The sequence below is a fragment of the Euprymna scolopes genome, chromosome 46 (genome assembly GCF_053919585.1).
Source record: "Euprymna scolopes isolate OS-2025 chromosome 46, ASM5391958v1, whole genome shotgun sequence".
Classification (NCBI taxonomy): Eukaryota; Metazoa; Mollusca; class Cephalopoda; order Sepiida; family Sepiolidae; genus Euprymna; species Euprymna scolopes.
Genome location: NC_136527.1, coordinates 122,967,333 through 122,986,325, shown reverse-complemented (window position 1 = coordinate 122,986,325; position 18,993 = coordinate 122,967,333). Strand labels below are relative to the sequence as shown.

Genomic DNA, 18,993 nt, shown 5'->3' with positions numbered 1-18,993 from the left:
TATGCATGTTTCATTAAATAGCACAGACAACTCGTGCTTCTTTTTCTTTTAATCCTCCTTTTCACTTTGTCAGACCATTTTCTGAACGTTTTTTTTTTTGAAAAAAGAAAATTCCCATAATCGCAAACGGTTTCGACCTCCATTGACAAATAGTAAAAAATAAAAAATGAATTTGAAAAATGAAAATAGCGAGATGAAATGAAAAGACGATTAAAAGATGGTTAAAATCGATTGAAAATCACTAAAATACTCAAAAGCATTTGAGTGTGCCCTCCATTTCATGGTTACTCGTTGGTTTATTAATGTGGATTAACAATGCCTCAAAGATTGAGAGGCGCACCTCGCAATATGAGACAGTTAAAATGGCCGTGTTTTTTTTTTTAATATGTCTCTAAATTCAGTTTTAGGGGTGTGGTGTGCTATGAGGTGTTGATAGATTAAACTATTCAGGAAAGACAGGTGATATGTTAAATGACGGAATGTACGCATTATTTTTCGAGACACATTTTCCTATGGGACATTTTTTTTTTACACAGTGATCACCACTTATCAAGGCCCGGAAGCCACTCAGGGATAAGGGTTATTGCAAGTACATTACGTTAGTGAGGAGATTTGATGAAGTGTTTACTTAAGGGGGCGGTTCATTAGGAATTTGTTAACATTGGACTTGAAGACATCCAAGTTGTAGTCCGGAGGGAAGCAGGCAGACGGAACAGAGTTCCACAGGCGTGCAGTTCTAAGAAAGAAGCTTTGTTCATGGAATCTGCGTTTTGATTTAGGCACAGATATAGAGTGGGGGAAATTTTTCACAGTGGATTCAGCTAGACGGGTGTTTTTTGTGAAAGATTGGCGAGGGGGGACCAGAGATTGGAGTTCAGACGAGCATCTGCCATGGAAATAACGATAAAACAAGGATAGGCTCGCAATGTCTCTTCTGTGGGAGAGAGGCTGCAGGGTAGAGAAAAGGGCATACCCCACTAAGCCACGAAGTCTATTTTGTACTCTGTCAAGGCAGGATAGGCTGTTTTTAGCAGCTCCTGCCCAGATATGGCAACAGTATTCCATCCTTGGACGTACTTGGCTTTTATATAGATAGAGAATTGCATCAGTAGTGAGATATCTTCTGGAGTGGTAGAAGGATCCCACCATCTTTCCAGCGACCTTGGCAACAGACTTGATGTACGTGTTCAATTTAAGATCAGGAGTAAAGGTCAAACCCAGAAGCTTGTCAAAACACTGGGCCTCACCCAGACGAGAGCCATCCATCACAATTGATGCCAGCTGGGGATCAGAGCGTTGATGATGTAAGGATAGGAGTTTGGTTATTTCTAGTTTTTGCCATCGGATTTAGGGTTATTTTTTATTAGTAATTGGCTAGTTTTAAATTTTTTGTAATCTATATATATAAAAGCAAAAATGTATGTATGTATGTATGTATGTACGCTTTTCCTCGATGCCCACAAAAGGCTTCTTTCAGAGAAGCGCTCGCTCGCTTCACAACTTCTTAAAACTTTTTATATCATCTATAAATTGTAATATCTCAGAGTTACCCACGGACCTCGCCTGTCTATTTAATTTTATTGACATTCAAACGTTAATTATGCCACATTTCCTGCATTGGCATGCGTTACATTCGGTTTTCGGTATAAACAAAAAGCGAAACTCGACTCTAATTACTGGCCGAAAGCCAGACCGGTCTGCGCGCCCTCCGGGGCCCGGGTGACATGATCAAAGAGTAGTATCTGTTCCGACAGATGCTGCAGCCTATGACTAGCTAGGACTAGCTAGGACTAGCAAAGACCAGATGTGGGGGCAACCCCACATGCTTGACCTTTAACCAGCTCCCATTTCCCTCCTCTCGGGAGCTGGTCCCCTTTTTCGCTTCCCCCTCCCTTGACTCCTCACAATAAAAATCGGCCTTGTGCCTAATTTGCTCGGTGGGGGAGCAAATAAATACCTACTGGCCGAAAGCCAGACTGGCCTGCGTGCCCTCCGGGGCCCGGGCGACAAGATCAAAGTGTAGTATCTGTTCCGACAGATACTGCAAGCTATGACTAGCAAATACCAGATGTGGGGGCAACCCCACATGCCTGACCTTTAACCAGCTCGTGCCTAATTTGCTCGGTGGGGGAGCAAATAAATACCTACTGGCCGAAAGCCAGTGGTCTCTAGAGAGCTAAGTAACGTTTGGTCAATGTCGACTTCGTTATATCAGACGGTAGCTTTCATTTCGAGACGAGACGCTCCCCCTAATAAACAGGGAGCGGGTTTTTAAAAATAAAACAAACCGATTTATTGACCTCATTAAAAACTGTCCCACACAAAATGCTAGCTGCTGAATACCTATCGCCGTCACGTCAATCAAAAATGCGCACCTGTTTTTATTTTATTTTTTTCACACAATACTATTTTCCAACTGTGCGTTGTCAAGGCTTCGTTTTTTTTTTTTCACGGGCACCTTTTTTAACCCGGGCAATTAATTTTAAACGCAATTGTGGTCAGCTATTATTAAACACAAATTAAATAAAAAATAAATTAAATAAATTAACTTTAAATAATATTTCCAAATAAAAGAATTAAAACGAACAACAAACAGAAATTCCATTGAGCTAATTATTTTTAATGTCATATCCAAATGTGGTTACCCATAGAATGTAGCATTAGCAGTATCAGAATTTTTGTAGGAATTTTTGACACCCCTAACACGAAACTGCGAATACAATATAAAAATCTCGTAATTTCTCTGTTAAAAGTGGGTTATTTATTTTCTTTATGGATTATACTTCCAAAATAAACTATTACAGTTGTTTTAAAAGTAATAAAAATATTTTTATTTTTTTTAAATAGTAATGAATTTTCCGAACTCAATATTTTTCAATTTTTAAACTCAATATTTTTAAATTTTAAAAATCTATCAAAATTTTTCTATTGATTCTATTTTTACGATATTTTCAGGGTCAATGTGAAATTTTATGTTCTTTCCAATAAACCGAATATAATATTTTAGACAAACGTTTTTTTTAAATTCACGCCCCCCCATTTTCACGCCCCCCCCCCATTTTCACGCCCCCCCCCCATTTTCAACTTTCTCTTAAAAAGTAAATAATTAATTTATGTTTAATAGTTTTATATATCACAAATTGAAGAGAAAAGGTCAATAAATAATATATTCAAATTTAAAACAAAAAAAAAATCAGTTTTTTAGAAATTTACCTGTAAAGTCCGAAGTTTAAAACCTTATTTTATAAGAACACATTTTTTCTTTTTGTCTTTTTTTTTTTTTTTTTAATGAAACCTTGGTCCTTGCTCCTTTAATTGAAAAAAAAATTAGGGCTTGAATTACATTTTTCGAGGAGTTATAAGCTTAGAAAGATAGGGGGTCGAATAATTTACGCCTCTCATTTTGAAATGTCTATTAAAAAGTAAATAATTAATTTATGTTTAATAGTTTTATATATCACAAATTGAAGAGAAAAGGTCAATAAATAATATATTCAAATTTAAAACAAAAAAAAATCAGTTTTTTTAGAAATTTACCTGTAAAGTCCGAAGTTTAAAACCTTTTTAAAAAAAAAAAACACATTGTTTTGTTTTGTTTTTTTTTTAAATAAAACCTTGGTCCTTACTCCTTTAATTGAAAAAAAAAATTAGGGCTTGAATTACATTTTTCGAGGAGTTATAAGCTTGGAAAGATGGGGTGGAATTATTCACTATTTTCACGAAATTTCTGACACTGCTAATGTAGCATAAAGCTGTGTATAAACCCGTTTTCCGTATGAAAATTTTTTTTTGAAACAGTGTGCCTTTTTAATTTTATTTTTATTTCAGACTATTAGTTTCATCTTTATTAGTTGTTGTTTTTTTTTATCTTTTTTTATTGGTTCACAACGTTTCGGCCAACTTTCTCTGGCCTTCGTCAGGTGGTAACCGCGACGGATAGGAACTTCGAATCTCCTAACTGCATTCTCAGCCATCACTACCATCCGTAGTTGTTGTCGTCTCACCACATTTTTGACCAATTACCTCTGGCACGCTTTGGGTGGGATTGAAACCACTATCTTCAGACAATGTTCATCTGGAACCGTAGAGATTCAACGTCTCTATCAACTGCGCCACGGGCCCCGAAGGGCGATCAAGGTTGGATTCTTTGATCTTATAAATCCACGTTTATTTATTATCTGATCTTCCATAGTCGGGTCCGTACCGATTGGTATATATATAAAAAAAAACAAAAAAAAAAACAACTAATAAAGATGAGACTAATAGTCCGAAATAAAAATAAAATTAACATCTAAAAAAAAAATGAATTCCAATTAAGGAATAATATATATATATATATATAGTGTACCTTTGTGACAGATTAATAAATTGAAAACGCAAAAAAAAAAACGCATGTAATTAATTTCCATCAAGCACGCTTTCTAAGCAGTTCCGCTTTGCACTGACAACGAAGTGGCGCTGGTTGCGTGATGCACGGATGGCCTTTAATTTGTTTTTCTCTTTTGTTTTCATTGTCATCCCAAAAGCTGAACACAACTTCAGTTATTCTGAAATGAACGGAAAGATGAATTGGAAAGACTATTTACGGATTTGAATAAAAAATAAAATTAACGAATATTCGTTACTCACTTTTTTGTAGCTTTTCAACTTTTTGAGTTAAAATATGAGCCATTACTTTTGTAACCACCCTCATATATATATATATATATATATATATATATATATATATATATATATATATATATATATATATATATATATATAGTGCGTATTTATGAAGCATCTTTTCATTTAAGCAAACATTGATAAACTTACAGAATTTCTCTGTTAATTATACCTTTTTTTTATCTTTTAAATCTTTTTATCAGTATTTTCTATGTTAGAATAAAAAATAATGTATGTCCCATACGTATCACGGATGTTTTCAATTCTTTGTCGAAACCTCTTCAGGTGACACAGGCAAATGGGCAAAAAAAAAGCTGTAGAAAGAAGAGAATTTCTAAAGATAGCGAAGAACCTTGCATTTGAAGTCAGTTACGTCTTATTAAAATGCAAAATGCAAGCAAGCAAGGAAGGATGACCGAACGATCACCAGAGTTTTATAATTATATATATACTGGCAGGCCGCCCGGCATTCTCTTGTCATAAAATACGCTTAAATATGATATTTTGATTTATGCAGAGTTCGTATTTATTATTATATTATATAGGACCCAATATATAGTAATGATTTAAAAAGTATTAAAAAAATGACCTGTGTGCCACTGAGAATCGAAACCAAAAAAGTTTAGCTTACGATTTACTTTTTCCTTTGACATTAAGTTATGTATGGTACAAGGCTAAAAATTAAAACATGAACACAGAGCTATTACGTTACACATGCATATGCTTAATGCTTCACCTGGCGCATTCCATTTTTTTACTTTTCACGTATTGCACCGATTTTCCTTGACTAAAACCAAAATATAGTTTTGCATGGGTTAGAACGCTCTATAAATTAAGTTTTATGTTTGTAGATCAACCCCTCGCTAGTAAATAATAAATCTTATTTTAGAGTTTTTTTTTCTGTGGTTCCGTGTACAATATCTTTTATTATTTTTTCGTCTAATTTGTAATTCTCTGGTTACAAGGAGGAGTACAAGATTTAATGAAGCATGCATAAAAGAAACACTGCTGCCTAAGTACAGATTTCATATATATATATATATTAAAGTGAAAGTGTGTGAAGCCACTCCAAACTCTTTTTAAATCCAACCATATGAACAGTGTAGACGCATCTCAATCGATTGACTCAAATGTCTAAGACCTGTCGCAATTCTTCAAAAACAATGTCCACAAAGTAACAGGTCAGACTCTTTTTTCATGTTGTACATAATTATATATGAAATAAAATGGAGGTGGAAGGACCTGGATACTCAACGTTTCGCCCGATCTATGCGGGCTTCTTCAAGAAAAAAAAAAAAAAAAAAAAAATTCGTAATTTCACTTAATTTTATTTTTATTTTACTTATTTACTGTATTTTATCATTATCTATTTTTAGACTCCATTTTATCACCTCCTATTCTTATTTTTAGATACCATCTTTTAAGTTACTGCGCTATTTTATCCCAATTCAATTATTTCTAATTTAAAAAAAAAAAAAAAAAAAAAAAAAAAAAAATTCTTTCGTAATCTCGTGTCATTTTATTTATTTAATCTATCACCGCTATATTTCCAAACACAATTTTTAATCTCTACGATATTTTATCTTTTAGACGTAATCCACTACACTAGTTTACTCTAATTAGTTCTTCTCTCATAAAATGTATATACATGTATATATGACATCTAATTTACATAAGGAAAACACGCTGCTCTCCCCCATCATTATATATAGCCCCAATCCTCCGACTCTCTCGTCAATGACCATCCCTCTTGAAGAAGCCCGCATAGATCGGGCGAAACGTTGAGTATCCAGGTCCTTCCACCTCCATTTTATTTCATATCGTCGGATTTAATCCAGCTCAACAATCATAATTATATATATATATATATATATATATATATATATATATATATATAAGCGACATCTATATATATATATATATATATATATATATATATATATATGTTTAAAGAAAAAATAGAAAAAACCGAATGAAATTATTAAAAAATCAACGTTTCGTCCTTGTCTCAGAGGACATCTTCAGGATAATTGAAATAAAAATGTGATAAAAGAAAAAGGCATAGATCGTGCGAAAAAAGACAGTTTTTTAAAATCCAACCCATGTCGGGAAAGGACGAATATGTGTGCATATTCGTCCTTTCCCGACATGGGTTGGATTTAAAAAACTATCTTTTTTCGCACGATCTATGACTTTTTCTTTTATCACATTTTTATTTCAATTATCCTGAAGATGTCCTCTGAGACAAGGACGAAACGTTGATTTTTTAATAATTTCATTCGTTTTTTTCTATTTTTTCTTTAAACATAACGTCAACCACCGCTGGTACATTTTTTCATTCCTTATACATATATATATATATATATATATATATTATATATATATATATATATATATATATATGATAGATAGATATATAGATATATATACAGTATCGGCCATAATATAAGGAACGGAAAAAATTACAATTATTCATGTATATTTAAAAAATTAGTGCATGGATTTTTCTGAAATACTCAGAATAAACAAATAGAACCAATGTGTATAAACTAGTACCAAAAAAAAAAAAAATTACGATTCAATATTGAGAAATATTTTAGTTTAAATTATATCTGTGGATTTATCCTGGCCAAAAGTTAAGGAACGAAATAGAAAATTTATTTTTAAGAGACTAAACTTTACATAAAAATAGCTAGTTTTTAATATTGGAACTGGTGATAAGCGCAACAAAGAAAAATGGCGTCACCGACTCGCAAAACTCTGTCTCTCCAAGAAAAAAAAAATTAGTTTTAGACAATTACAAAGAAAAGAAATCAATTTCAACAATTTCTAATATCATTCGAAGATCAAAAAGTGTTGTTCATCGTGTGATAGCTCGATATAAGAATAAAAATACCTTAGAAGCATCCCCTAAAACCGGCAGACCCCCTAAAACGTCTCAAAGAGAAGATAGGATTATGGTAAGGCAGGCTCTTAGTGACCGATTCAAATCCGCAACATCAATTTCTCGTGATGTTAATGAACAGACTGGGAAAGATATATCTAGAAAAACTGTTTCTCGATGGTTAGCAGCTGCCGGATTGCATGCCAGGGTGAAAGTATCTAAACCCTTGATCTCCAAGAACAAAAATAGCCGTTTGAAGTTTGCTCATGAACATGTCATCTGGACTGATGAACAATGGGCTAAGGTTCACTTCAGCGATGAATCCAAGTTCAATTTGTTTGGACCTGATGGAAAGAAGCATGTACGGCGTAAAGCAGGTGAACGATTATCCTCCAAATGTGTTAAAAAGACACTTAAATTTGGGAGGGGGAAGTGTAATGGTGTGGGGTATGATATCCTCGGAAGGAGTTGGCCCTCTAGTTCGAATCTATGGTAGGGTTAATGCGGAGACTTATAAGCAGCTCCTTCATAAAGGTCATAAAGAATAAAGGGATGTTCACTAAATATTGAATTAATTTATTTTTTAAAACATTTGCATTAAAAAAAAAAACAACTTTCTATTTCGTTCCTTAACTTTTGGCCAGGACAAATGCACAGATATAATTTAAAACTAAAATATTTCTCAATATTGAATCGTATTTTTTTTTTTTTTTTGGTACTAGTTTATACACATTTCAGAAAAATCCATGCTCTAATTTTTTAAATATACATGAATAATTGTAATTTTTTTTCCGTTCCTTATATTATGGCCGATATTGTGTAATATATATATATATATATATATATATATATATATATATATATATATATATATATATATAGTTTTAAATAAAATACTAGGCGGAAGTTTCTCGAGAGTTCTTTAGGCTATCATCTCGTCAGGAGTAAATCGATAACAATCTAAATAATATTGTAACGAAAATAAAGAGTTCTATTGGGGAACTTATTTAATGTGTCAACGTACGGGGACATTAATTAAATTTATTTACGTTTAAAAACGATTAAAAATGTTGGCACAATGAGGGAGAGAAAAAAAAAAGCGGGAGAAAAAAAATTCAAAGTTCCCCAAAGAGAAACAATGCGTTTGATGTTTCTTTTTGCCGGCACAAAGAAGGTTGACGCAGCCCGTGCTGTGCCGATAGATATAAAATAGATTGGTTCGAGGTGCTACATAGAGCGGACTCCAAAAACCATTTAAAGATTTTGGAGGCCGTCTCTATCGCGGTGCGTCAACCTTCTTTGTGCCGGCAAAAAGAAACATCAAACGCATTGTTTCTCTTTGGGGAACTTTGAATTTTTTTTTCTCCCGCTTTTTGTTTTTTTTTTCTTTTTTTTTCTCTCCCTCGTTATGCCAACATTTTTAATCGTTTTTAAACGTAAATAAATTTAATTAATGTCCCCGTATGTTGACACATTAAATAAGTTCCCCAATAGAACTCTTTATTTTCATTACAATATTATTTAGATTGCTATCGATTTACTCCTGACGAGATGATAGCCGAAAGAGCTCTCGAGAAACTTCCGCCTAGTATTTTATTTAAAACTATATACAAATTCTGTACCTCTAAACATATATATATATATATATATATATATATATATATATATATATATATATATATATATATATATATGATGTTTTGTTTTGGTGATATGTTTTGAATGAATTCAATTATTTATAATATAAATATATATATATGTATATTTTATATATAATAATATATATTATATATAAATATGATAATATTACATAATATATTTATTATATATATCATATATATATAAATATATATGTATATTTTATATGTATTATACATATATATTAATAATACATATTATATATAAATATGATATTACATAATACCTTCTTGGCCTTTTGGTCAAGATCAAAGTGTAGTACCTGTTCTTCAGATGCTGCACTTCCATTTCTTGTTCTCTTTCGGTGGAGGAGAAATCCTTCACGACTGAGACAATTTTTATTTTTGTACCTTTTCTCCACGTTAAAAAACGACCCTGGTGTCTAACTCTGTCCCGTGGGGAGGCATAGTAAATAGGTACATAATATATTTATTATACATTTTAAAAAATCTCCTTTCATAATAATTTTTTTTATTTCCAGGTAACAGTTGTTGAAATGGATATTTGCCAAATTTGAGAAACACAAATCATCATTGTTTGGAAGAAAAGTTTAATGAATTTCTTTTAAAACACATATACGAAAAAGAAACCTAAATTGAGCTTGCAATATAACATATCAAACTTATTGATTGAAGCTTAAAAACCCATGGAAATCCAACCAACATCAAAACATATTTGTGAAATATGTAAATCAGCGTTCATATATTTGACCTCTTTTCAAAAACATCTGCAAAAGCACACGACTGAGAACAAGTATTTTTGTAACGTGTGCGGTACTTATTTTTTGAGCGATGCAAGTCTCAAATCTCACATGCAGATGCACGGAGAATCGAAAACGCGATTTTGTAAGACATGTGGACTGTCCGTCTCACGCAGTCAGCTGATGCGTCACATGAGGACGCACACCCGGGAGAGACCATATAGCTGTGAAATATGCGCGTCTTCCTTTTCGTCGTCCTACCGTTTGACAACGCATACACGAACACACACAGGTGTAAAACCATTTGGCTGTGAAGTGTGTGGATCTAGTTTTGCCGACAAAACCAACTGGAAAGTGCACATGCGAATCCACACAAAGGAGAAACCTTATCCTTGTCAATTATGTGAGGCGAAATTTTCAAACAATTCTTCATTGAAAAGTCATCTGCGACGACACACTGGAGAAAAACCATTTTGTTGTCCTTTGTGTTCATCAAAATATTCAAAGAGTTCAAAGTTGAAAAACCACATGAAAATTCATGAAGTATCCCACTGAATAAATTCATTTGTCATTTTAGATTCGTTCCTCGCCCGTGCATACTAATCTGGCTTTATATCGTGTAAACTACTTAATAAAAAAAAACATCAAGTTATGCAGTGACGAGAAGCACACAGACACATGAAAAATGTTCGCTAGGAGATTATTTCATGATGAAAAGGCTAAATAATTATTCATAAAAACAGAAGGTGTTTTTCAGAGTTTTCAACAGACAGACCCGCAGCAAACGACGGGGGACGTAGCTTGAAGATAACCAAATAGATATTAAAACCACATCACCTGCAGCGAAAGATTTCGAGTTTTTAAGATTTACTTTTAACCCTCATAATAAAAATTATTGACGTTGCCGTTGGCCGCCATCTTGTTTTCTGCTACCATGGGAACCGTTTACAAACATTTTTTATTTTAAATGTACAGGGTAGAACGATAAAATTGTTGGCGCTGTACAGAGGGAAACAACTCTCTTTTACCAAGAAATTCATTCATTTATCATCTCATAATTTAGGACGCTCGATGATGCACCGATATTTTATTTCATTTTTTTTTATTATTAAATCAAAACATTAAGAAAAGAAAGTTGATAACATTAATAATACAAAATGTAGTCTTTACGCGACTATTAAGAGAAAATCAACGAACCAACGATAGTTTCATAAGATAAAAACATTTAAAAAAGAGGCAGATGTTTGCTTTAGACGGAAAATTTAGGACACAGGGGCTCTAACCTGACCTGACTCAGGGGGACGAAAAATAAATAGCACCGGTATTTTATCATTGCCGTAACCATGGTTACATTCACTGGCAAATATAAATGAGGTTTTCTTAATCAGCATAGTGGAAATCGAATAAAAGTCGTCATTTTAAAGGAAAGTGTGTACGTGGATCTAAAGTAAAGATTTATCTTAAAGAAAAAAAAACAATTGCTCATCTGGGAACATGAACCACCACCGATAGAAATTGAAATTAAGTAATTGAGAACCCAATCCACTTAATGCCTTGATACCAGGCATTAACCGATGTATGTAAGTACCTCCATTGGAAGATCTGTGGAGAGATGCAACTTGACAAGTCGAATTTAACGAGTCATTGTGGGTTCAGTTGTAATGTTTGTGGATACTCTTTCTCCCATAGCTCACATATCAAATCACATGAGAGTAAAATATCGTATTCACAAAAATCCAGTTTAGCTAAATAAATATATCCATCTTACATGGCTCGGTCATTTGCATATGTTGGCTGTCATCCAGGTGCTGCTACAATACACACATCTATGCACTGAGAAATTATCAAAAATAAGTATTTGAGAACCCAGTCCACCTAATGCCTTGATAGCAGATCCTACTAACCGATGATTGCTACACTGTCCGTCACAACAACGTATGTAAATATCCCGACTGGAAGATCTGTGAAGAGATGCAACTTGACAAGTCACATGCATATACACATTCTCCTGCCAGTAATATGTGTGTGTGTGTGTGTGTGTGTGTTTTAAGAAAGCCTAGTTTTTATTGTTCGTTGTGGATCTAGTTTTGCCGACAAAACCAACTGGAAAGTACACATGCGAATACACACAAAGGAGAAACACTTGAACAAATCTTCCACTCCACCAGACTAGATAAATTCTTGTCCTGGAATCTAGTAAGTTGGTTGGTTTTTGTTTTACGGCATATCAACCCTTTGTGGGTTATTTAATGCCGAATCCAAAGATTTTCAAGAAAATTTTTTTTGATAGAGTATATTTGCTGTTTTCACATCAGTTTCTATTCAACCCATAGTTGGGACCCTAACAGGTACTACCACTCCGTGTCAGAGTGGACCTGGGAGCAATGGTAATTAAAGGGTGGCTCCACACTCCCTAAAGCCCGAAAGTTGGGGCCTCACCACTGGATATAGTTTATGGTCATATCCAGGACCCCCATTGAGGGACTTTTACCCTCTGCAGGGGGGCAGTCGGCGTATTCTTATGCCCACCGACAGGGCTATGGAATCTAGTAAGACCAAGAGACCTAACCGAAAGAAATACTACAACATATGAAAATGGTTAATTGGGGAGAGGAAAATTATGTTCTTATTTTCTTTACGAACTCAGAGATAAAGAATTTTAATGAAACATTCGAATATTTATGTATCTCAGATGTACCTATTTACTATGCCTCCCCACGGGACAGAGTTAGACACCAGGGTCGTTTTTTTTAACGTGGAGAAAAGGTACAAAAATAAAAATTGTCTCAGTCGTGAAGGATTTCTCCTCCAACGAAAGAGAACAAGAAATAGAAGTGCAGCATCCGAAGAACAGATACTACACTTTGATCTTGTCCCGAAGGCATGTAGTTCAAGTGTTAACCCCAGATAGTGGGCCCCTTGATTTCTGGGAACTTCGACTGAAGTAAAATAAAATAGAGACACCAGATTCTTCTTTCAAAACAATTTAATTTTTGACTTAATATTTGGAGCCTTTTTTTTTTAATTAATTAATGACTCATTATTTCATTCAAATAAACAGATGCTGCTTTGAATTCGCCCTAATTGGTTAAATTGGCCAAATCACTAGTGCATATTAATTAAGTGATTTTCCTAATATGTCTCATATAGAGTTCAAGTGTTAATTGGGAAATCACGACTCCATAATAATATATACAAAATCTGGACAAATAAAAATATCATATTTAAGCGTATTTTATGATAGCCCCCCCCTCCCCGCACACACACGGCCAGTCTGAACAGATCCCCCTAAACAAAACAACTCCCATATGGAAGCTATTTTGCGGTTGTAGAACAATTTCCAAACTTATCTAGTGTACCAAGTGCGCGAAAGATTCAAACAATTGTTAAAAGTTAATTAGTTATTATCGATCTGTCTATCTATCTATTTAATGATATTATTAAAATAGTTTATACTAGCATGGGTGCCCAGCATTGCCCGGAGGTGTGTGTTGAGCAAAAAAAGTTGAACCAGTACCGCGAAGAAGGAAAAGAATGGGGAAAACGTGATGTCTTTGCTGTTACGACCACCGCCAAACCGGAAGTGAGGTAGGTTTTAATTAAGACTAGTCAATCGGAAAGAGAGGATGGCTTTCGAAAACATCAGCGAAAAAGTGCCCAGTTGAGGGTGAAGTGGTTAATGTTTTTAGCCAATTTTTCCGTATTTGTCGCCCAAAGGGTCGGCTTCATAACGAAAATCCGTTGCCTGTCGAAAGTTTTAGGCAGACATACATGATGGCAGCCAATTCACTTTCAAACATTGCCAAAAAACTATAAAGATACCAGTTTAGTCGCCGGTGACCCGACCATGAGGCAGGTAGTACTGGGTTACATGGTACCAGTAGCATATAACATGACCTGACATATACATACATATACATGATGATTGCAACGTCTTGTCAGACGAGTGCCACTCCATCAGACACTTAAAGTCCATGAGCTCGAAAATGACTTCCTATGCCACAGGACCATTTTTATAGACAAACGTGATGACTTTGCTATTACAACCACCGCCAAACCGGAAGTGAGGTAGGTTTTAATTAAGGATACACAATCAAAAAGAGGGGATCACTTCTGAAAATAGCGGTGAAAAACGCGACCCCTCCCTGTAGAAAAGTGCCTAGTTGAAGGTGAAGAAATTAATGTTTTTAGCCAATTTCTTATTTTTACTTTGCTAGAATATCTTGTTCTTTACTTTTCCAGGTTGAATTTCTTGTCCTTTACTTTTCCAGGTTTAATAAAATCTTAAGAATATTACTTTTCGAAAAAAATGATCCCCCTGTAGAAAAGTGCCTAGTTAAAGTTGAAGAAATTAATGTTTTTAGCCAATTTCTCGGCATTTGTCTGAAGGGTCGAGCTACAAAACGATACTGATCTTGTGAAGATCCGTTGCCTCTGTCGAAAGTTTTTGGCAGTGTTAGCTTTACTTTCTCCATTTTCCAGATCCTGTTGAGCTCTTTGCCCAGTTCTGTGCATTAGTAGTAGTAGTAGTAGTAGTAGTAGTAGTAGTAGTAGTAGTAGTAGTTGGTACACTAGGAGTAGTATCAAGTCGTCTGGAAGGACAATTGAAAAAACTACAAATCCCCGATGTTTTAGGCGGCCTTAAACCTCTGCAATTATAGGTACCACCAACATCCTTAGGAAAACCTTTGATCTTTGGAGCTCCTGGTTTGAAGCCGGGATTAAGGGAAATCCTCTGGAAATAAATCCCATCTCTTTCCAGAGAGACGTTCATAAACGAAATCAGAATTATTATTATTTTTATTATTATTATTATTATTATTATTATTATTATTATTATTATTCCTGTATAAAAGTGCCTAGTTAAAGGTGAAGAAATTAATGTTTTTAGCCAATTTCTCGGCATTTGTCTGAAGGGTCGAGCTACAAAACGATACTGATCTTGTGAAAATCCGTTGCCTCTGTCGAAAGTTTTTGACAGACATGCAAACATACATACATAGATTTATATATTGGTTGCTCAAGTTTTCGACCCAAACCGATTAAAAAGTTTGCCCTATCACTGAATACCCTTTATGTAAAATTTCAAATGTTTAGACCAGAAATTGTCTGAGTAATTTGGTAGAGACCGCATAGATCAAATTTTTTTAAATTTGACCCCTATTATGACCCCTTAACATTTATTGTTTTGGGCTCAAATCAAGTTATTAAGTTAGATCCATGTCCAAGGAACCTATATCTAAAATTTCAATTGTTTATACCAAAAATTGCCGGAGGAATTTGGTAGAGTTCAACTCGTTGAACTGACCCCTTAACAGCCAAATTTCTGGCCGAAAATGGATTACAAAGATTTTCCCAAATCTCAGTACCATGTATATCAAATTTTGAGTCCGTAGACTGAAAATTGACAGAGTTATTGCGTTGGAAAATGTACACACACACATGTACAGAAATTTTCATTTTTATAGATATATAGATTGGAAGTTATTTATTGTTTATAGAATAAAGTGTAGCAATGGGTTTAAGCTGAGGATGTTTATATAAATTAGCTAGGTTAAATATAAACTGTAGAAGACCATAATATAAATACCCTAACTTGCTACAAGAAAAAATAATGAAACGAATTGAATGAAGGAAACAAATAACTCAAATGCTGGAATAAAATAAACATGTCGTTTATTTTCTGTTGAGGAATGAAAGTCTTGGGTGTACACGTGTTCATTCGGCCGTTGACGACTACGCACGTGGAAGGAAAGGGGAATGCAATAGAGAAACGCCAAGTGGCAAGCCGGCCTGTAGAAAGAGAGGGTTAAACTCAGTAGAGCGTCGGGAACATGTCTGTTTTGATGGACCAAAGCCGAAGGGGAGATAGAGTGAGAAAGTCAATCCAGTTCATGGAGAGAGAAAGCGTATAAAGTGTACGTACTGTTTGTTAGCTTTTTGTCCCACATCCTTTAAACGAATATCCTGTGTCTGTCATTCTTTAGAAACCTAGCCCTGAAAAGGGCTCTTTGAAAGTTTAAACTCATCCATTTCAAACTCATCACTTTCATTTCATTTTAAATAAAGGGATCACCATTTCATGTTGCGTGTGGCAAGAAAAGGAAATGGAGTAGAGGAACAAAGAACTCAAATGCTGGAATAAAATAAACATGTCGTTTATTTTCTGTTGAGAAATGAAAGTCTTGGGTGTACACGTGTTCATTTGGCCGTTGACGACTACGCACGCAGAAGGAAAGGGGGAATGCAATAGAGAAACGCAAAGTGGCAAGCCGGCCTGTAGAAAGAGAGGGTTAAGCTCAGTAGAGCGTCGGGAACATGTCTGTTTTGATGGACCTGTTGAGAAATGAAAGTCTTTTTTTTTTTTTTTACACAGTGATCACCACTTATCAAGGCCCGGAAGCCACTCAGAGATAAGGGTTATTGCAAGTACATTACGTTAGTGTGGAGATTTGATGAAGTGTTTACTTAAGGAGGTGGGTCATTAGGAATTTGTTAACGTTGGACTTGAAGACATCCAAGTTGTAGTTCGGTGGGAAGCAGGCAGACGGAACAGAGTTCCACAGGCATATTTGTTTTTTTAATAAGTGAGTTTTAATATCGATATTTAATTTATTAAAATATTCATAGACTTAATTGGGACATTAAATCGCTCTTTTATTTTGCAAACGACACACATCTAGATATAGATAAATCTATAAAAGTGCGAAAAGAAAAGGAAATAGAGTAGAGGAACAAAGAACTCAAATGCTGGAATAAAATAAACATGTCGTTTATTTTATGTTGAGAAATGAAAGTCTTGGGTGTACACGTGTTCATTTGGCCGTTGACGACTATGCGCGTGGAAGGAAAGGGGAATGCAATAGAGAAACGCGAAGTGGCAGGCCGGGCTGTAGAAAGAGAGGGTTAAGCTCATTAGAGAGTCGCACACATGTCTGTTTTGATGGACCAAAACCGAAGGGGAGATAGAGTGAGAAAGTCAATCCAGGTTATGGAGATAGCGTATAAAGTGTACGTACTGTTTGATAGCTTTTTGACCCACATAGTAGCAAGTGGCACAAGGTACGCACGTGCATGCCGAACAGGCACGCTGTCGGTCCATAGACCGTCCAGCTAAGAAACCGACTTGAAAACAACAAATATATTCTATTAAAAAATCCTTTCAGAATCTTTGGATTCGGCATTAAATAACCCGAAAAGGATTGATATGCCGTAAAACAACCAACCAACCAACCAACGCCCCCTACATCTATCTCTATCTCTATACTTATTACTTGGATATATTAATGTTTTTACTTACACCCTACATATATTGTCTTAATGGTTCAATGCTTGAGGGCACAGCTCATTGCATAGTGCATCGAACGACCCAGGGTTACGTATATGTCTGTTGGGTGATGAATACAAGACACTTAGTTTATAAAAACAGACTTAGTTTATTTTACAATATATTTGACATACACATTTCAACACAATGACAGCGGCAGGGGAGGGATTAGTGGTAGAGGTGGTTGCGAACTGTGACATTTTGTGTTGCTCAGCTGTCCGTCTCCCCGACTGTCTCTTCTTTGTTTATCTTTTCTCTTTCATTGAAGCATCTTCGACCTCCTAAGCCAGTTCATCACCAGCCCGGGGATGTCATTGTTTATTTTCGTTTGCCTGGTCTGATCCATAAACCGATTTGATGTCATGGATCCAGGTTGTAACCAGCCCGGGGATTCCCTTGTTTATTTTCGTTTGCTTGGACACTAGCTTGCTTCCACCTCTTCACAACACCGCATCATGCCACCTCACCTCTTAGAAGTCGGCTTGAAAGTCAACACTAAAGTGTACCTGGACGTGCTGAAGAGTGTGGTGATCCCCTGTACTGGGGCACTGTTCCTCAAATGTCATATTCACCCCATGTGGTCCTGAACTCACGTGCAATGTTTTTTTTTTACATGGGGGTCACCACTTATCAAGGCCCGAAGGCCACTCAGGGATAAGGGTTATTGCGTGTACAGTAATCAATGAGATAGTATTGTAGTAATCATTAGTATTGGAGATTAGATAGAGGGTCTTACTTAAGGGGCCGGTTTGTCAGGAATTTGTTTATGTTGGACTTGGAGACATCCAAGTTGTAGTCAGGTGGGAAACAGACAAACGGAAGAGAGTTCCACAGGCGTGCAGTTCTAAGAAAGAAGTTTTGTTCATGGAATCTACGTTTGGATTTAGGCACAGAAAAAGAGTGGGGAAAATTATTGATAGTGGTTTCAGTAGACGAGTGTTTTTCTACATTTTGCTTTAAGCACAGATAAATCATCATCATTGTCAAAACGTTGGTAAGTTTTGCTAAAAAAATTTTTTTGTTCTATAATGTAAAGTTGGATTTCGTACGTGTCATGGTTCATTTTTATTGTTAATATTAAATATGAAAATTTAATGAATAGTTGTCCGTAGACAACCCAAAAAAACATAAGGCATAATTGTTTTAAAATAAATTTTTGTACTGTCTGTGTGTGTGACACGGTTTAACTCAGCCTACAGTCAACCCACCCAGGCAAGTAAAGTACCTAAAAGAAGCTTGAAAGTCAACACTAAAGTGTACCTGATCGTGCTAAAGAGTGTGGTGATCCCCTGTACTGGTAGACTCGCGATGTGACTCAGGATTCGGTACCTAGTGACTTCCTCTCCTCCCACCTCAACCTGCTGGACCATTCCGTTTGGTCATATGGTGCGAACATCACCAACACGACATCCCATGACACCAAAGTTAGCTTGATCGCCAGGTATTCACTAAGCTCCCACTGGCCCATGGGAAAATGCTCTCAGTTCTGAACCCATATCGAGGTAGTGATTGAGGCTGAAGGTGGCTACATTGAATTGATGTCAGCTCTACTACCTAATCAAGTTTCCTGATTTGATATTTTCAATAAGTTTTAAAAATATTAGGCAGTTGTGCGAGGTCCACCTATAAACCGAAGAGACGTCTTTCCAAATTTTGATCGAGTATGGATGGCCAGTAGTGTTGTTCTCTTAAAAGATCAAATTTAACGTTTTTCTCAGC

At 35.3% G+C, this 18,993-nt stretch overlaps 1 long non-coding RNA gene and 1 pseudogene across 1 annotated transcript in view; both read left to right on the top strand.

The window, feature by feature from the left end:
• The window catches only part of LOC145271147 (uncharacterized), a 58,587-nt gene extending 47,900 nt beyond the window's left edge, over nt 1-10,687 (top strand). The window contains exon 2 of the long non-coding RNA XR_013865709.1: nt 9,729-10,687. This is a non-coding gene — a long non-coding RNA (uncharacterized LOC145271147). The remainder of the gene's footprint in view (nt 1-9,728) is intronic.
• LOC145271737 (U2 spliceosomal RNA) lies at nt 9,470-9,690 on the top strand (annotated as a pseudogene).
• Nucleotides 10,688-18,993: the final 8,306 nt, after the last annotated feature.